The sequence below is a fragment of the Notamacropus eugenii genome, chromosome 1, assembly GCF_028372415.1.
Source record: "Notamacropus eugenii isolate mMacEug1 chromosome 1, mMacEug1.pri_v2, whole genome shotgun sequence".
NCBI lineage: Eukaryota > Metazoa > Chordata > Mammalia > Diprotodontia > Macropodidae > Notamacropus > Notamacropus eugenii.
In genome coordinates, this window is record NC_092872.1 from 452,685,580 (window position 1) to 452,705,765 (window position 20,186).

Here is a 20,186-nt window from a genome sequence, read left to right on the forward strand (position 1 = left end):
CAGTCTTCACTCCTAGATCACCCCTACTGCTGATTTGCCTTATCTATATGTACTCAAATACTAAACACTGATGGAGGAAGTTCACAGTACTGTGCCAACTGGGTACATTATGAATCATTTGATGTAATCTCAATTGTATCCTCAGTGTTTGCAAAACAAAAACAAAAAGAAAATGAAAAAAAACCCTTTTATTGCTTGACTGACTTTTTAAAAAATAGGTTTTTATTGTTTTTTTTTTATATCATAATTTCCTCAGCAGTTCTCTCCACTTCCCAGAGAAGATACCATATAACAAACTCTGCAAAAGCATAGGATGAGAGTGTCTTGTCATAAGCCTTCTTTTCAAGTTATTTTTGTTCTTTATAACTTGAAAGCATTCACTTTTGATTTTTTTTGTGATTCTTTCCACTTGCATTGTTGTAGTTACTATACATGATTTTTGGCTCTGCTTACGTCATTCTGCATCATTTTCACATAGATCTTTTCATGCTTCTCAGTATTCATCATAACTGTCATTTCTTACATCACAATTAATATCCCATTATATTCATACACACACCATAGTTTTTTTCCAATTCTTGACTACCTTCTTGATTTTTACCTTACTACCCTCAGTGACTGTTTTAGGCCTCTTTTACCCTCCTCAAGCTTCACTCTTCCCCCTAGAGATGTCCTTGCTTCCTATTTTACTAAGAAAATCAAGGTCACATCACACTGTTTTTATGAAAATGAGGTTAATTAACAAGTCATAATAATAACTAACCTTGTATATCACTTTAGTAATTTGCAAAGTATTCTGCATCTATTACCTCATTTGATTCTTACAAAAAGCCTATAAGATGTTATTACTATCTTTATTTTACAAATGAGAAAACTGATACTTAATGATCTTTCCCAGACTCACAACTAATAAGTGGTCAAGGCTAGATTCAAACTCAGGTTTTCCTGATTCAGAAAATGATTAAAGATAATCCACAATAGGAACAGTATACTAAATCCTGCCCCCATGCAAATTAGACTAGTTCTTCCTATAAAAGTATTAGAAACTAAAAAAAATTTAACGATTCATTTAGAGAAATGAAAGGTGAAGAATCTCATGAGAATTAGTGAAAAAAAGTGGGAAGATAGGGGCCTGATAGTACCATGTCTCAAACTATATCACAAAGCCATAATCATCAAAAAAAAAAAAAAGACAATTTGGTAGTAGTTAAGAAACAGAGTAGTTGAGGATGGAACAGCTGAACATGTTAGGTTGGTTGTTGTCCTTCATTTTTGAAGAGAACCAAAATGACAGCATCATGATAAAGTGACGTTTCAGTGTGTCTGACTGTGACTGATCAGACCAATATGAGCTCAGAATGCTCTACCACAGGTTAGGCACAGATAGTCTGCATGAATATTTGGGGTGAAGACTCCAAATTTGCACATCCTACATTTACTTTGTACTGTCTCAATTCTACTTCATAGAGGACAGTACCCTTTTTGATGATGGTACACCATGCTGAGCTGTCCTGTGTCAGTGTCTCCCATGATGCACAGTCAAATTCAAAGTTCTTGAGAGAGACCTTGAGAGTGTCCTTGTATCGCTTCTTCTGACTTCTATGTGATCTCCTGCCCCATGTGAGTCTTCTATAAAATTGTCTTTTTGGCAAATGTATATTTTGCATTCAAAAAACATGTCCAGCCCATCAGAAGCATAGTCTGAATGCTTGCCAGTTCAGCTCAAGCAAGGACTTCAGTGTCTGGTACCTTATCCTGCCAGGTGATCCTCAGAATCTTTCTAAGACAGTTTAAATGGAAACGATTCAGTTTCCTGGCATGGTGCTGGTAGACTGTCCATGTTTCACAAGCATACAATGAGGTCAACACAACGACTCTGTAGATCTTCAGCTGGGTAGTCAGTCTAATACCTCTTCTCTCCCAAACTTTTCTTCTGAGCCTCCCAAACACTGAGTTAGCTCTGGCAATGTGTGCGTCAACCTCATTGTCAATGTGTACATCCCTGGAAAGTACACTACCAAGGTAAGTGAACTTATCCACAGCATTCAAAACTTCTCCATTTGTTGTAACTGATGGTTCTACATATGGATGGTGTGGTGGTGGCTGATGGAGCACATGTATTTTCTTGGTGTTAATTATTAGACCAAAATTATCACAGGCAGCAGAGAACTGATCCATACTTTGTTGCATCTCAGCTTCAGAGGCTGCATTGAGTGCATAATCATCTGCAAACAGAAAATCATGCACCAACACTCCCTCCACTTTGGTCTTGGCTTGTAGCCTTTTCAAATGGAAGAACTTGCCATCAGTACAGTAGTTGACTTTGATGCCATGTTGATCCTCTTTGAAAGCCTTTGACAACATGGCTGAAAACATCATGCTAAAAAGCATGAGAGCAAGCACACAGCCCTGTTTAACTCCATTAGTGACTGGGAAGGCACAAGAGCATTGTCCACTATCCAAAACCTGGGCAAACATCATGAAATTGACGTACAATACTGATGAACTTCTCTAGGCAGCCAAATTTTGACATAATTTTCCATAAACTCTCACGACCAACAGTGTCAAAGGCCTTGGTTACATCTACAAACATTGTGTACAGACCTCTGTTCTGCTGCTGGCATTTCTCCTGGAGTTGTTGGGCAACAAACACCATATTTACTGTTCCTCGGCCCTTTCTAAAACTACACTGGCTCTCAGTTATATGACCATCTTCCAGGTGAAGGATCAACCTATTAAGGAAGACTTTAGCAAGAATTTTGCCAGCAATGACTAAGAGAGAAACCCCCTTGTGATTGTGGCAGGACAATCTATTCCCTTTACCTTTATAGAGATGGACAATGGAGGCATCCTTGAACTCCTGGGGAATAACTTCCTCTTGTCATATAACCTGGAAAATTTCAGTCAGCTTTTGTATGAGCAATGGTCCCCCTACCTTGTAAATCCCAGCTGGAATAGAATCAGCACCAGGTGCTTTGTCACATGAAAGGAGTCTAATGGCCCTCAAAACTTCTTCTTCAGTTGGAAGTTCAGCTAAGGAGGGACTGACTTCAACCTGAGGTAAACAATCAATGGCCTTAGCATTAACTGATGATGACAACGTTGAGAACACTACGGAAGTGTTCAGCCCATCTCTCTAGGATCATGTCCTTATCACTAATCAATGTGGCTCCATCAGCACTGACTAGTTGTGATGCACCATAGATTTTTGGTTCATAAATAGCTTTCAGGGAATCATAAAAGCACTTTAGATTGTTACTATCAGCATAAAATTGAATTTCATATGCCTTCTTACTGCACCAGGAATCTTGCATCTCTCTAAGCTTTGCTTGTACTTTGCTTTTGATGGAATTAAATGCTGACTTCTCAGAAGTGGATGAACTATCCTGCTGGTATATCCTATAGAGTTCTCATTTTTCATTTATCAGCTTCTGAATTTCCTCATAATTTTTATCCAACCAGTCTTAGTGTTTGTGAGTGTTCTGACCCAGATGAGCAAATGTAGTGCTGTACACACCAAATATCTGAAAGCTGTCCACTCCTTTTCTACCCCACTGTTGCCACCTTAGTGTTGGTTCAAGTTTCCCTCCAAGTTACCAACAAGCTGTTCATGCTCAGAGAAGAGCTCTAATTTGTTGACACTGATTCTTCTGGTAGTCATTTTGCCTTCGGGGGTGGCACTTTTGATGAATGCAAATATTTAGCTTGGAAAGTATAAGTCTATGATCAGTCCAGCACTCTGTACCACACACTGCCTTTGTCACTCTCACATCTTGTCTGTCTCTTCTCCTTACGATCACACAGTCTACTAGATGCCAATGTTTGCTGTGAGGCTGCATCCATGAAGTATTATTTTGTTTAGGTAAGCAAAAAACTGTATTGGTGAAAAGGAGGTCATGCGATGCACAAGTCTTCAGCAGCAAAACTGACCATTGCTGTTGCTGTTTCCAACTCCATTCCTCCCCCAGGACTCTCTGCCAAGTCTGGCAGTCTAAGTCTACTCTATCACTAAAGTCACCCAGAATTATAAGCTTCTCCTCTTTTGGCACATTAATGATAAGGGTCTCTAGGTCTTCATAAAATTTTTCTTTGACCTCATCAGGGTTCACCATAGTGGGAGCATAGGCACTGATGATGGTGGTATGGCATTTTCCTATGAGTGGCAATCCCACTGTCACGAGCCTGTCATGAGCTTGCTGACTAGATTAATTTTGATTGCAAAACCCACGCCAGCTTCACGGCACTCCCCTTCACTGCATCCACTCCAGAAAAATGTGTATCCAGCTCTAACTTCAGTCATCTGGTCTTCATTTGCCAACCTTGTTTCACTCAGGGTTGCTATTTGGATGCGATACCTGTTGAGTTCTCTTGCAAGAAGAGCAGTACGTCTTTCAGGTCTACTGGATTTTGTGTTGTCTTTAAGTGTGCGCACATTCACTCCCCTAACTCACCAATAGTTTTGAGTCCCCTTGGTTATCATCAACCTGGTTTGGCCCATCTGCTGAAACGGTTTACTGGGGTGTGGCTGCTGCGCATGCTGCAGCTTCTTAGAGTCACAGGTGAGAGTTGGGTGAAACAAGGGAATATCAAAGGTGGAAAGAGCCCCCAAAAGGGCTCAGCAGCCATCACACCAAGGTACTGGTCCTCCCTAAACACACCCTACACTCCACATGTTAGGTATACAACATACAGAAGCAAATGAGCACAGCAGCCTAATGTTTAACATATATAGGCAAAGATCACAGCTCTTGGAACAAGAATTCACTAGCCAACAAAAACTGCTGGGAAAACCAGAAAGCAGTCTGGCAAAGACTAAACATAAATCAAAATCTCATACAATATAGCAAGATAAGCTCCAAATGGGTACATGATTTAAACATAAAAGGTGATATAAATATAATAGAGAAGCATGAAAGAAATTGCCTGCCAGATCTATGGATTAAGGAAGAGTTCACGACAAAAAAAAAAAAAAAGATAGAGTCATGGATGGTGAAATGGAAAATTCTGATTGTGTAAAATTAAAAAGACTTTGCACAAACAAAATCAATTTAGCTAAAATTAGAAGAGAAGCAGGCAAATAGGAAAAAATCTGCAGTAAATTTCTCTGATAAAGGCAACATATATAGGTATCTGATTCAAATTTATAAGAATAAAAGTCATTCTCCAGTTGACAAATGGTCAAAGGATATGAACAGTGAGTTTTCAGAGGAAGAAATCAAACAGGCATATAATGACACATATAAAATGCTCTAAACTATTAATAATTAAAGCAATACAAATTAAAGCAATTCTGAGGTACCATTTCACCCCCATTAGATTGGTTAAAATGACAAAAATAGAAAATCACAATTGCTGGAGGGGATGCAGGAAAACAAGTAAACTGCTGGTGGAGCTGTAAATTAATTCAACCATTCTGCAAAGCAATTTGGAACTATGCCAAGAAAGATATTAAACTGTGCAATACCTTTTATGTCAGCAATACCGCTACTAGGTCTATATTCCAAAGAGATCAAAGAATAAGGAAAAGGACCTATATGATAAAAATATTTATAGCAGCTCCTTTTGTGGTGACAAAGAATTGGAAACTGAGGGAATACCCATTACCGGGGAAATGACTGAAAAAGTTATGATATGTGAATTTAATTGAATAGTACTATGCTATAAGAAATTATGAAGGAGATTTAGAGTGAAGTGATCAGAACCAGAAGATAAATTTATACAAAAACAAAACTATAAAGACAATCTACTTTTAAAATATTAGGAACTCTTTATTACAGACACTAGTTGCAAAAATTCTTTCCCAGTTTTCTGCTTCCCTCCTAATCTTGGTTGCATTAGATTTGATTGTGCAAAAACTTTTCAGTTTAATGTAATCAAAATTATCCATTTTGCACTTCATAATGCTTTCTATCTCTTCTTTAGTCAAAAATTCTTCCCTTCTCCATAAATCTGATAAATACACTAATCCTTGCTCGAATAATTTGTTTATAGTATCAGTCTTTATACTTAGATCATGTACTCATTTGGACTTTATTCTTGTGTACAGTGTCAGGCATTGGTCTATGCACTGTTATCCAGTTTTCCCAGCAATTTTTGTCTAACAGTGAGTTCTTATCCCAGAAGCTGGGGTCCTTGGGTTTATCAAACAGTAGATTACTATATTCATTGACTACTGTGTCTTGAGTACCTAGCCTATTCCACTTGTTTCTTAGCCAGTACCAAATGGTTTTGATAATTGCTGCTTTATAATACAATTTGAGATCTGATAGAGCTAGGCCACCTTCCCTAGCATTTCTTTTCATTAGTTCCCTTGCTATTCTGGATCTTTTGTTCTTCCAGATGAATTTTGATATTTTTTCCAGTTCTAGAAAATAATTATCAGATAGTTTGATGGTATGGCGCTAAACAAGTAAATTAATTTAGGTAGAATCATCATGTAATTATACTGGCTCAGACTACCCACAAGCAACTGATGTTTTCCCACTTACTTAGATCTGACTTTATTTGTGTGAGGGAAGCAGAAAACTGGGACAGAATTTTTATAACTAGTATCAGTGATAACAGCTTCATTTCTAAAATATACAGAGAACTGCATCAAATTTATAATACAAATCATTCCTCAACTGATAAATGGCCAAAGGATATGAACAGGCAGTTTTCAGAGGAAGAAATTAAAGATATCTATAATCATACAAAAAAAATGCTCTAAATCACTATTCATTAGAGAGATGCAAATCAAAACAACTCTGAGATACCATATTACACCTATTAGATTGGCTAACAAGACAAAACAGGATGATGATAAATGTTGGAAAAGATGTGGGAGAGTTGGAACACAATTCATTGCTGGTAGAGCTGTGAGCTGATTCAACCATTCTGAAGAGCAATTTGGAACTATGCCCAAAGGGCTACAAAAATGTGCATACCCTTTGACCCAGCAATATTGCTTCTAGGACTGTATCCCCAAGAGATCATAAAAACGGGAAAGGGTCCCACATGTACAAAAATATTTATAGCAGCTCTCTTTGTGGTGGCCAAAAACTGGAAATCAAGGGGATGCCCATCAATTGGGGAATGGCTGAGCAAATCACGGTATATGAATGTAAAGGAATACTATTGTGCTATAAGAAATGATGAACAGGAAGACTTCAGAGAGGCCTGGAAAAGACTTATATGATCTGATGTTGAGTGAAAGGGGCAGAACCAGGAGAACTTTGTGCACAGCAACAACCACGGTGTGCAAGAGTTTTTTCTGGTAGACTTGGAACTTTGCTGCAATGCAAGGACTTAAAAAAATTCCCAATGGTCTTTTAAGGCAAAATGCCTTCCACGCCCAGAGAAAGAACTTTGGAACTCAATCACAGAATGCAGCAGATCATTTCCTTTTGTATTACGTTTTGGTTTGTTATATGACTTCTCTCATTCATTTTAATTCTTCTACACAACATGATTATAGTGAAAATGTACTTAATAGGAATGTATGTACAGAACCTATATAAAATTGTATGGTATCACAGGGCAGGGAGGGAAAGAGGGGGGAGGGAGAGGAAAAAAAGAATCTAAGTTATATGGTAGTGATTGGAGAACACTGAAAACAAATAAAATTAATATCAAAAAATTAAAAAAAAAATTAGGAACTCTGATCAATGCAATGACCAATCATGATTCCAAAAAGTTCTTCTTGATGAAAGAGGCTACCCATCCCCTAATACAGAGGTGAGAGAGTATACAGACTGTTGGAGTTTGGGGGGTAGGGGGGGAAGGAGAACATGGACAAAGCTGGTATTTGCTTTGTTTAACTGTACTATACATGTCTGTAGCAGGGGATTTTGCTTTTCTTGCTTTCTCAATGAGGACCAAGGGAAATGTTCCTTCAGGGGAAAAAAATTCAATTTTTATTTTCCCAATGGGCAACTCGGGGGAAAAAAAACTTAAACCAGATGAATCGAATGAGGGTATACTCAATGTCTATCCTTATTGAATATCTTCCTCTTGATATGATTAAGCAAATTTTTTCTTAACTGTTGAATGACCTGCCAGCCTATCAGTCAGTCAGTCAATCATTGCATTAAGAACCTAAGCTAGGCAGCTAGATGACTCAGTGAATAGTGTACTGAGACTGGAGTCAGAAAGACCTAAGTTAAAACCGTGCCTCAGACTCTTACTAGGTGTGTGATTTTGGGCAAGTCAATTAATCTCTGAATGCCTTAATCTACCAGAGGAAGAAATGGTAAACCACTTTCTTTGCCAAGAAAATCCTATGGACGTTATTATCCATAGGGTCACAAAGATTTGGACATAGCTGAACAACAAGCATCTAAGCACTGGGAACACAAAGAAAGATAAAAATCTATGTATAAACAAGATATATACAGAAGAAGTTAGAGATAAACAACAGAAGTGAAGTACTAACATTTAAGCAGATCAGGATATGTTTCCTCTAGAAGATAGATGCAGACATACATTTTTTTAACAGCTACTTTCTTGCTGATGTTATATAGCCCATAAATAACAAAATACTACAATTCAGAAGAACCAAAATTGTGGGTAATCCAAAGGGCAATGGAAATACTGTGTTTCAGTTAGCTACAGTACATGATGATTTGCACACAAAAGGGAAGAAAATAAGCATTTATAAAGTGCCTATTACGTGCCAGGCACTGCTAAGAGCTTTTTACAAGTATTATCTCATTTGATCCTCACAAATTCCCTGCAAGATAGATACTATTATTATCCCCATTTTACAGCTGAGGAAAATATTGAGACTAACAGATGGTGACTTGCCCAGAGTCACAAGGCCAGATTTGACCTCAGGCCTTCCTGACTCCAGGCCCACCACTCTATCCACTTGCCATCAGTTGACTCCATGCATGACATATATGTGCAATAAAAATTGAAAAAGAAGTGGGCTAGTTACCAAGCGAGAGCTAACAGTACGATGCTGATATACTAGTATCCACAAATTTTTTTCATTTTTTTCTGGTACATTTTAAGTTTCAAACCATCTCTATTCCCTGCCCCTCACAAGAGAAGGCCACCATTTCACACACACACACACACACACACACACACACACACACGCACACACACACACGCACACACACAGAATACCATACCTACTGTGCATACCTCCATATAGAAGTTCTTTCATAGTTGATGAGTATTTTCAATACTCAGAATAACTTGGTCCCTCACAGTTGTTCTTCAAACAATATTGCAGTTACTGTAAACAATGTTCCCTTGGTTCTACTCATCACTGCTTACAGCACAGCAGCATTCCATCACAATCACGTACCACATCCCCAACTGATGAGCATCCCCTCAATTTCTAATTCTTTGCCACCACAATGAGCTGCAATAAATATTTCAGAACATATAAGTTCTTTTCTTTTTTCCTAATCACCTTGGGAAAGAGACCAAATAGTAGTATTGTTGTGTCAAAGGGTATAAACAGTTATAACTCTTTGGGCATAACTCCAGACTTCTCTCCAAAATGGCTGGATCAGTTCACAGTTGCAACAATAACAGTGTCCCAATTTTTCCATATCACTTCCAACATTCCCTTCTATCATTTTAGCCAATCTGATAGGTATGAGATTATCAAAATTGTTTTAATATGCATCTCTCTCATAAATAATTATTTAGAACATTTTTTCATACAACCATATAGATCCATGAAATGTTAAAGGAAATTAAGGTTTCCAAAGAATTGGGTAGCTCCTCTTGAGAATAATGATGGAATTGCGTGGAAAAAAATCACAATGATAAAAAGGAATGCATGGGTCACATTATGGACCAGGTGAGGATAAGCATACATAAAATTATCTGTCAAAGGACACAGCATCAGAAAGTTGAGATGCACAACCATTTTCAAACTATTTCTGACAAAAATGATTAAGATTTGAGCACCTGAAGAGATTAGTTTCTATTATCTGGAAACCATGTGCGGAGAACCCTTTGCTCCCAGAAAGTAACAGGTAAGTATTACTGTATATAGGAAAAAAGGAATACTTACCAAATGTGAAAAGGCTGCATATCGTAATATTAAGTGCACTAACAATGAAGTAAGAATACATGGATTCTAGTCTTAGTTCCTATACTTATTAGCCATTTGACATTGGCAAGTCATGTAATCTTTCTGAGCTTAAATTTCCTCCTCTGTAAAAGGGGGGTAATAATATTTGTACTACCCACTTTAAAGTGTCACTGTGAGTGAAAGAAGCATTTTCTCACCTTAAAATATTCAAATAAATGTGAGCTATTCCAAAATAACTATTTCCTACTTTGGAACTAATCAGAGGCCTGAAATTATTTGATATTCACATAACTGCATCTACATTTATTTGAATGAACAAGATTAGGACAGGCAAAGGGACTGACCCATGATTTCATTAGTACATGGAACTCCCAGGTAAGAAAAACTTCCTCTATCTAGACAAGTCAACAACTTCTCTGCAATTTATAGTGTTAGAAAGTTGCCTAGAGCACAGAGTTAAATGACTTGCCCCGGCACACAACCAGTATGAATCAGAATTTCTACTCTTCTTAGTTTCTAAGCTTCCTCTCTATCTATTCCTCCATAAAGCCTTGCTAGAGCAATATTTGTTGTTCAATGCTTTAATCCTGTTTCATTCTTTGTGACCCTGTGGACCATAGCACACCAATATCCTCAATAGTTTTCTTGGCAAAGATACTGGAGTGGTTTGCTATTTTCTTCTCCAGTGTATTAAGGCAAACAGAGGTTAAGAGACTTGAGCAGGGGCACACAGATAATATCTGAGTCCATAATTTAACTCAGGTCTTCCTAACTCCAGACTTGACCCTTTATCCATCGAGCCACCCAACTTGCTTCCACAGCATTATTAACTAAAGGTAAAATGTCCATAGCAGAAAATCTAGGTTCAAATATCCATGGTAACAATTAACACATGGCATTGCAAATTAAATAAATTAAACATTTTAAAGTCCAGAATCAACTCAGAAATTCACAAAGGCACACTAACAGTAAAGATGAATCTACTTGGCTAACTACTTAAGAATGCTCCTTAGTCCTAAAGACCTGTTTAAATTCTTCCAATATAATAGCTATATGTTAGTTTAAGTTTTTCTACATGAAAGGGGCAAAGAAAGTTCAGGTCATTTCCCCATAGGATACTATCTAAATACTTTTGAAATTCTTTATTCCAACATAGTACTGGTCACAAGCAGACTACTTTTTTCTTTTTATTAAATGTTTTTAGTCCCTCCTTCAACCCTATCTTTGCAAAGCAAAAAACAAAAATACCTAACCAAAACAAACCAATCTAGACATAACAGAATGACCATAGCTGATGACTGATTATATAGCACTTGAAGATTTTTATAGAAAGGAACTGGGTGGGGGGTGGAGTCAAGATTGCAATATAAAAGCAGGGACTCTCCTGAGCTCTCCTCCAAAGCCCTGTAAAAAATGACTCTAAACAAATTCTAGAGCTACAAAACCCAAAAAATGACTGAGTGAAAGAAATTCCCAGTCTGAGTCAACCTGGAAAGTCTACAGAAAGGGTCTTTCCCACTAGGCAGGGAGCCTGGGCCCCACCAGCACAGATAGGCCAGAGTAGGTCTCAGGAATCATTGGCAGCTGTGGCAGTTTCCAAACTCCTCAACCCACAAACACCAAAAAGTCAGTGGGAAAACTCTGTGGGACCTAGGTGAAAGAGGAGCACACAATCTGGCCCAGTCCTGCCAGTCCCAGGGGCTGGGGGTATGTGGCAGTAATGGTGGTATCAACAGCAGAAGCTGCTTCCAGAGCTCTGAGTCCACAGACAATGGGGGATCAAGTGGCTGATACAAAATCCCTAAAGCCTGGACAATATACCCACCCCTACCCCCACTCCCACCCCCACTGGAAGCAGAGGTCTACCTTGAAAAAAAAGTTAGAAAGTCAAATATTTGGCTGGGAAGATGAGTGAACATCATAAAATAACTCAGACTACAGAACCTTACTTTGGTGACAAGGAAGATCAGGGCAGACAACCAGAGGATGAGAGCAAAGTGAAAGCTCCTACATCAAAAGTCTCCAAGAGGAATATGAATCAGTCCAAGGCCATGGAGGAGGTCAAAAAGGATTCTGAAAATCAAGTAAGAGAAGAGGAGAAAAAATTGGGAAGAGAAATGAGAGTGATGCAAGAAAATAATGAAAAATGAGTCAACAGCTTGCTAAAGACGGCTCCAAAAAATACTGAAGAAAATAATACCTTAAAAAATAGACTAACCCAAGTGGTAAAAGAAGTCCAAAAAGTCAATGAGGAGAAGAACACCTTAAAAAATAGAATTGGCTAAATGGAAAAAGAGGTCCAAAAGTGAGAAGGAATGTGGCTTAAGGTGGGAATAACATATATACTCAATTGGGTATTTTACCTTACCAGAAAGTAAGGGGAAAGAGGATAAAAGTGGGGGGAAATGAAAGAAAAGGAGGGCAAATCCGGGGAGGGGGTAGTCAGAAGGAAACACTTTAGAAAAGGGATAGGGTCAAAGGAGAAAATAAAATTATTTGAGGCAGTGGGATAAGATGGAGGAAAATAACAGTCTTTCACAACATGACTATTATTGAGGTGTTTTGCATAACTACCCATGTATAACCTATATTGAATTGCTTGCCTTCTCAATGGGGGTGGGTGGGGAGGAAAGAAGGGAGAGAATGTGGAACTTAAAGTTTTAAAAACAAATGTTAAAAAATTGTTTTTACGTGAAACTGGGAAATAAGATAGACATGCAATGGGGTGTAGAAATCTATCTTGTCCTTCAAGAAAGTAAAAGGGAAGGGAATGGGGGGGGGGATGATAAAAGGAAGGGCAGACTGGGGGAAGGTGTAATCAGAATGTATGCCATCTTGGGATGGGGAAATGGGAAAGATGGGAGAAAATTTAGAACTCAAAATCTTGTGGAAATGAATGTTGAAAATTAAAAATAAATAAATAATTTAAATCTTAAAAAAAGATTTGTATAGTACTTTATGTACATCCTCTGTAACTCATTTAAACTTCATAAAAGTTTAACTTATACGGTAGAAACTAAAAGTAAAATTATCCTCATTTTACAGATGGGAAAATTAAGGCTCAGAGAGGCTATGATTTTTTAATGATTACATGGCTAAGAAATGTCAGAGGGCAGAATTTGAAGTCTCCCTGCCTCCAATTCCAATGCTCTTTTCATTACAATATATTTCTTCTAACCTATTTCATTATCAAGTAGAATGAGATAATTTTCAAGATAATATCATCACCAGTCCCAAATCTAAAACCTTCCCCACTTTGATCAATTCTCACTACCAAGCCAGTAAAAAACCATTACTAGAAGCCACCCATCTACCAGAAATATACTTCAGTCTATAAGAAGTCCATTTTTAGGAAAAGATTTCTATTCCAATATAGTTATATTTTAAACTGCTCTCTGAAAGAATATTTGATCTATTTATTTCATCTGAAACTGCAAACCAAATTACTATTATGACTATATATTATATATTATGTATATATAATTGTATATATATATTGTATATCATGTATATATATTGTATATTATGATTAACATTTTTACACTATTTTTGATTCAATATGATATTAAATATTTTCTAGGATAGTAGTAACTGGATCAGACAAAAAGATTTCCAATAACAACTTCATATGCTTATTTAAAATTCACAGAAGATGTCCATCCACACTCACATTCACTAGTATAGAACAGGTTACTGCACAGTTCAAACATTAACTTTCCTTTTTCGGTGTCTTTCAAATGCAGACAAAAATATCTCTTACCATTATTTGTCTTTATATAAGCATTTATAAACATCAATCCAGAATACGCTGAAGATGGTTTGGACATCTTAGGTAAGAACATCATATGAAATGATTAGACATGTGCAATATACCAAAAGTTTTTTATTCTTTGTCTACTGGAGAATCTGTGAGGTTCCTGGTTTCTAAATACTAGACTTCTTTATGAGCTTCCTATTAGGCCCCAGGAAAAGATAGAATTAAGGATTGGGGGGAAGAAAGGGCAAAATCAAAAGCTGAGGAAGGCTAGCCAATCAGCTTAAACCCTGAAGGCTTAATAAATAATAATGTAATCAATCAATCAACAAGCATTATTAAGTGCCTAATATACACAAGCTAGTTGGGATACAAAGACAAAAAAATGAAACAACCCTTCCTCTCAAGCAACTTACATTCTATCATAGGAAATAAAAGGTATATATTTCAGTACATACAGAATATAAAACATATTCAAGGCAGCTAGAAAGGATGGGTACTAGCAGGAGAGTGGTGAAGATGCGGATGTTGAATTTAGTGCTTAAACTGAGTCTTGAAGGAAGTGAGGGATTCTCTGAGGGAGAGGTAAGGATAGATATGGAGTTTGGACAAGTACAAGGTCAAAAACTGGAGACTAGTTCAACGTGTGAGGAACAGTTTGTTGGAAGGGAAGTACTGATTGAGTACATATAATGAGGCTGTAAAAATAGGTTGGAGCCAGGTAGTGAAAGACTTTGCCAAATAGAGAAGTTTACATCTATCAGTACCATTTTTCTAACAGCATGTGCTCACGATGTATATCCATGGCACATTTTGGTAACTCTCGCAATCTTTCAAACTTTTTCATTAATGGTTTTGGGATGCCTCAGATAACTATGGTATGTGTTTGACTGCTCCACAAACTGGTCATTGACTGGCCATTCCCTGTCTCTTTGGGTCTCCCTATTCCCCTACTGAAATTAGGCCAATTAACAATGGGCCCTAAGTGTTCAAGTGAAAGGAAAAGTCAATAGATAAATTTTATAGCTATCTTATTTTAAAATTGCCACTACCACCTCAACCTTTACCAACTACCACCCTGATCAGTAAGCAGTCATCAACATTGAGGCAAGACCCTCCATCAGCAAAAAGATCACCACTCCCAGTAGGTTCAGATGATGGTTAACATTTTTTTTTTTTTTTAGCAATGAAGTATTTTTTAATTAAAGCATGTACATTGGGTTTTTTTAGACATATTATTACACACTTAATAAACTACAGTATAGCTTAAACATAACTTTTATATGCACTGGGAAACCAAAAAATTCTTGACTCCAGTTAAGGTGCTACTTATAATTATAATCACAAAATATTTTGTTCTGTTCCACACCCTCTCAAGATTAGCTTTTCCTTCTTCCAACTAGTCACAGCAAGCAGTCACATCTTACTAGTCACTCAGAAAACCTTCAATGCTTCTGTATTATCATTCAAGACCTTCTACAATTTGGCTCTAAACTACCTTTCCCAGATGGTTCTCAAGTTTTTCTACTTAAGGTAAAAAAAGATTACTCATGTTCCCTGAAGATACTTCCTCTTTCCTTTCCTTATGCCTTTGCTCATGCCATCATGCCCTCTGTTTATCACCTCAAATCTCAATCTCTGGCTTTTGAAATCCTGTCATTCACAGTCTCGCTCAAGTATCACCCCTTCTAGGACACCTTCCATGATCACTCCAAACTGAAATGATCTCTGCTTCCTCTGAATGTTGGCAGTACTTTGTTTATACCACTCATACATCTACCACATTTTGCTTCACCATAAGAAAAATGCTATGTGATCTTGGATAAGCCACAAACTCTTTCATTTTCCTTCTTTATAAAAAAGGGAATACTTTTATATTACAAAACTGTCATAAGAATCTACTAAAAAAAAGTATGTAAAGTGCCCTGTGAACCTTAAATGTAATGTATTATTATGATAAATGACTTTGAATTGAAGTCAACAAACAGAAACAGCATGGTAACATGGCAAGAGCAAAGTACAGCCAATCTGGACTCAAATCCTCACTCTACCGTTGACTTGCTACATTACCCCTAGATAAGTCATTTAGTCTATGTTGTCAAATTTGATAAAGGAGATCAGGCTCTCTGTGTTAACATCAACCAAAAAGGATTTTAATCAAGAAAAAAAAGTGTACTTTGGCACAGCAAGACGAATCATTGCCCCATTCAAACCAAAGCTATTTTCGCAAGAACTCAGAAGCTCCACTACACTAAACCTGACTTAAAACACGCTTAATCAGAAGAACCACTTACAAAATTATTCAGTTTAAACATTTAACTGGTTAAAAAGGATAATGGCTGAAACATGGTCCGTCTTCCACAAATATGGGGATAATTTTAGATTGAAAAACTCTAAGCCTGCCAAGGGAATCTGAGAAGACTTTTCTATCTTTGTCTCCAATGTTAACCTACGTATTTGTGTGCAAAAATAGAGGTAGATTAGTATCTCAAATGCTACAGTGAAAAGTGACTACTGCAAACCTGAACACCTCATATGGAAAGGCAGTTTACTCATTAAGTCTTCAAGAAAATAAAATCAACCAATGAAAATATCAACAAACTACCTAAGAAAATAAAAAAAAACAATCTTAAGAAACATTTGTTTAAAGATTCCCCTGGATATTTGGGGTAACTTTTCTTAGAAAAACCATAAAGAAGAAGTACAGACTACATCCAGTCAAACCTGGAACTATCTTTATTTATATATATATATATATATATATATATATGAAAGCAACAAAATACAAAGGTATTATCCCACAAACACACCCACACACACAAAATTAGTAACTGCTTTGGAACTTTAAGTCTGCATCTGGCAAATTCTAGAGTGGGTATACACAAAATTCTTATCATGCCAAGCAAAAAATGTTTAGTTTACTCAGAGAGTACCTCCAGCAGGCAGTATTAGGAGCAGGGGAAAAGATGCGCATTCAGTCACCCTGATCTTAGTACAGTCATTCATTGCACAGCCGGGCCGTTTTCAAGACTCCTCACTACTAAAACTCTGAAGGTTATAATCAGGCTTTCTGATTCATGCACGGGGAAGGGCCTACACACGAGCACACACTTAAACACTGGCAGGTCAGCCTTCCTACAGGGGATGCTGGTGCTCTCAGCCACCACATAAAGGGCAGTATAAAAAAATGCAATCACTACATGGACCAGCACATGACACGTCTGAACACGCCTAACTGGAACAGGAAAAGCACGTTCCCTTTGCTATGCAAAAGCAAAAGTGTCAGGATGTGAACTAGAAAAGGATAAACACAAAGGTGAGATAGGTTGAAAGGTATAGATGGCAAAGTGGAAATAAAAAGCTGACTGTTTAAGGAAACAATCTAAACACTGCAGAGAGAAGGAAGAAAAACAGGGCAGGAGGGCTCTTAAAATCCTACCCATCCCCCAATTGGCATCATTCCTATTTTGACCAGCGAAACCATTTTAAAAGATGGCCACTCCTCAAGCAGAAAGTTTTTTGTTTTGCTTCGCTTTGTTTTCTTTTTAGGGGGGAAGGGAGGGCCCCAAACCACCAAACAGAAGAAAAGCAGCTTCTCTTCTTCGGGGACACGGAGTTCTCCAAACCATGGGTCAAGCACAGGGGCAGCACAGCTCCCTGGGGCTCCCTGGGGAACGTGCCCTTTACCTAGTGCGAGTGAAGGGATACTGAGCCGCAGACAGCCCTCAAAGCTCGGCCTCGGGCTCCAGGAGCACTCTAGCTACTTCCGAAGGGGGGGGGCTTCTCTTCTGGGGGAGGGGAGACTCAGACTTGTGTGTGACACTCAGGCTGGAGCGGGGAAGAGTCCCCCTACGTAAGCAAGATATGCACACGTTTCTGACGCGGTGCCCCGGTGATCCCCCATGTCTACACAGGGGTGAAGCCGCCCAACAACCCGCAGGCGCCCTGGTCCCGGATAGACAGGAGGGAGTCTGAGGGCAGATCGAGCTAAGGAAGAAATGGGAGATGTTCCTCGGAGAAGCTCTCAGGAAACGCAAGGCCAATCACTCCTGGGCCCCTACCCCAGCCCGCCCCGTCCCCAAAGCACCCTCCACGCCCAGCTTCCAGGGGCGCCCGGTGGCCGCGCGCCCCCACCCCTGCCCCTCCGCTCGCCAGGCGAGCGCAGTGACAGGTGTCAGCGGGAGGCTTAGTCGCCTCGGGTCCCTCTCGGCCCCGCGCTGCAGCTCTCGGCTCCCACACCCCAGTACCTCTAGGGGGGAGGGGGTGGACCAGCTCGCAGCAGCCCCGAGATCGGCACACCGCCGGGGCCGCACAGCCCCTCCCGGCTTCCGTCCTTTCCCGCCGCCCCCCGCGGCCCCGGCCCCGCGGAGGAGACAAGAGCGCAGCGTAGCGCCTACCGCCGCCCCGGATCTCTCCTCTCCGAAGGCAGGAACGGACCGACCGAAGGAAACACGTCCTGCCCTACCGAAACCCAAAGCCCGACCCCTACCCGGCTCTCCACCCTGCCCAGAGATTCAGCTCCTCACCTGCGACGCGTCCTCGCCCCCCGCGCCCGCGACGGCCAGTCTGTGTACACCGGAAATGACGTCACGCGCCCGGTCCCGCCCCACCTTGCGGCTGCTGGCGGCCCTGAGGCCGACTGACTGACAGACTGGCTGGCTGACCGAAGCGCTAGAAGGGGCGGGACAGAGGCCAGGACCGCGGGGGAGGGGGAGCCGGGCGGAGGGGGGGTGGGGCCGGGCGGAGGGGGGCGCCGGCGAGGAGGAGCGGCTGCCTGGAGGCGGTGCCCCGAGGTGGGAGGGACACTCCAGGAGAGTGCCTCTGGGGTATCAGGCTGGAATTGCAGATTATGGACTGGTCTGGAGAAAGCGGAAACCCCCCACCCCCACCCCGGGTCCGCTTGGAGGATTCCCCTCTCACCTCGAAATGCTCGAACCCGGAGCTGTCAGACTCTGGAGCCTGAGATTTAACCAATCAAACCTCCCCCCTCCCCCCATCATACCGAAGTGGAAACTGAGCCTAGGAAAGGGGAGGGTTCACGCCTGGAGGCCCGGGCCTGATTCCCAGCCCTGGGCTCAGCCTGCCGCACACTGCAGCCTGCTAAGACAGAAGTGGACACTCTGCTTTAGATCCCGAGCAGACTGCGTGTGCACATGTACATACACAACCTGAGCGTCAGTGGCATACACAGAATAGCTACCAGGTAATCTCGGAGGAAGGAGGAAAGCCTGGGGAAACAGGAGAGGCTTTACGTGGAGGTGGTGTTTGGATGACCCTTGAAGGAAAATGGGTATTTTAAGAGGCCCTGGGCAGGGCGTGGGGGCTACAGGCGCTGGAGGTAGCACATAACCGTGTGGGAGGATCTCCGGGAGAGCCAGTTTGGTTGTGTCATAGGGTGCACCAAAGGCAGTAACGCGTGATAAGGCTGGAAAAATGGGTTTGGACCAGGTTGTGAAAGGGGTTTAAATGCCAAAGAAAGAGATTTCTGTGGGGTTCTAGAAATAATAGGGTGCTGCTGGAGTTTACAGAGTGACACGATCAGAACCGTACTTTAGCAAAATCACTTTGGCAGCTGTATAAAGAGGTTGGATTGGAGTGGAAAGATGAGTCAGGGAAACCAATTAAGAGGCTGTGGCAAAAGGCAGCAGTGACGATGAGGGCCTGAGCCCGCGGTGGCTAAGCAAGATGACCACAGAGGGGAAGGTGCAAGATGGCTGCAAAGGACCAATGGGAGATAGTGAAGACGAATGAATGAACATGTATTAAGCCCATACTGTGTATCAGACACTGTGATACAAATACAAATAGAGAGCTTGCATTCTAATAGTAAAAGGCATGGAAGAAAGGGAAGAAAGTTTTGGTTTGGGGAATCACAGGGATCGTGGATTTAGGCTTAGAACAGTCAATTGACAATCTTTCCTGAAGCAGTGCTGTTATCGTTCTCTTCACTTTGTCCAGAGGAAGAGTTGAAATCAGAACAGAATGCCCAAAATACTACCTGCTTTCCTGGGCATGCCACGTGTGGAGTGAGCCACCTGTGGAGTTTTGAATCCGGTTCTGGGCATCACGACATTTTGAGGAAGAACAATGAGAATCTGGAACTCATTCAATGGAGAATAATTAAGATGTTCTCAGGACTGGAGTCCATAATATATGAAGACCAATTGAAAAACAGTAGCATTTAAATAGCACTTTAAGGTTTGCGTACTGTTCTTTTGTTCAGTCATGTCTGACTTTTCATGATCCCATATGAAGTTTTTTTTTTTTTTGGCAAAGATATAGTTTGCCCTTTCCATCTTCGGTGGATTAGGCAAGCAGAAGTTAAGTGACCTGCCAAAGAACACACAGCTAGTGAGTGTTTGAGACTGCATTTGAACTCAGATCTTCCTCACTTCA

General features: G+C 40.1%; 1 protein-coding gene and 1 long non-coding RNA gene across 5 annotated transcripts in view; one reads left to right on the top strand and one right to left on the bottom strand.

Annotated features, from left to right (window-relative positions):
* GARRE1 (granule associated Rac and RHOG effector 1) overlaps positions 1-18,403 on the bottom strand; it is a 122,023-nt gene extending 103,620 nt beyond the window's left edge. The window contains exons 1-2 of one of the 4 annotated variants that reach the window (XM_072632023.1): positions 18,317-18,399; positions 11,986-12,109 (exon numbers count right to left, since the gene is read on the bottom strand). The gene's annotated coding sequence lies outside the window, so the exon portion shown is untranslated. Of the gene's footprint in view, positions 1-11,985; positions 12,110-18,037; positions 18,131-18,187 lie in introns of those variants that run through there. The other 3 variants (XM_072632022.1, XM_072632024.1, XM_072632025.1) reach the window with 3 other exon arrangements.
* Positions 18,404-18,626: 223 nt separating this feature from the next.
* On the top strand, positions 18,627-19,982 carry LOC140519202 (uncharacterized). Its single transcript, XR_011972120.1, has 2 exons — positions 18,627-18,993; positions 19,749-19,982. It is a non-coding gene; the product is annotated as an uncharacterized lncRNA (long non-coding RNA).
* The last annotated feature ends 204 nt before the right edge of the window (positions 19,983-20,186 follow it).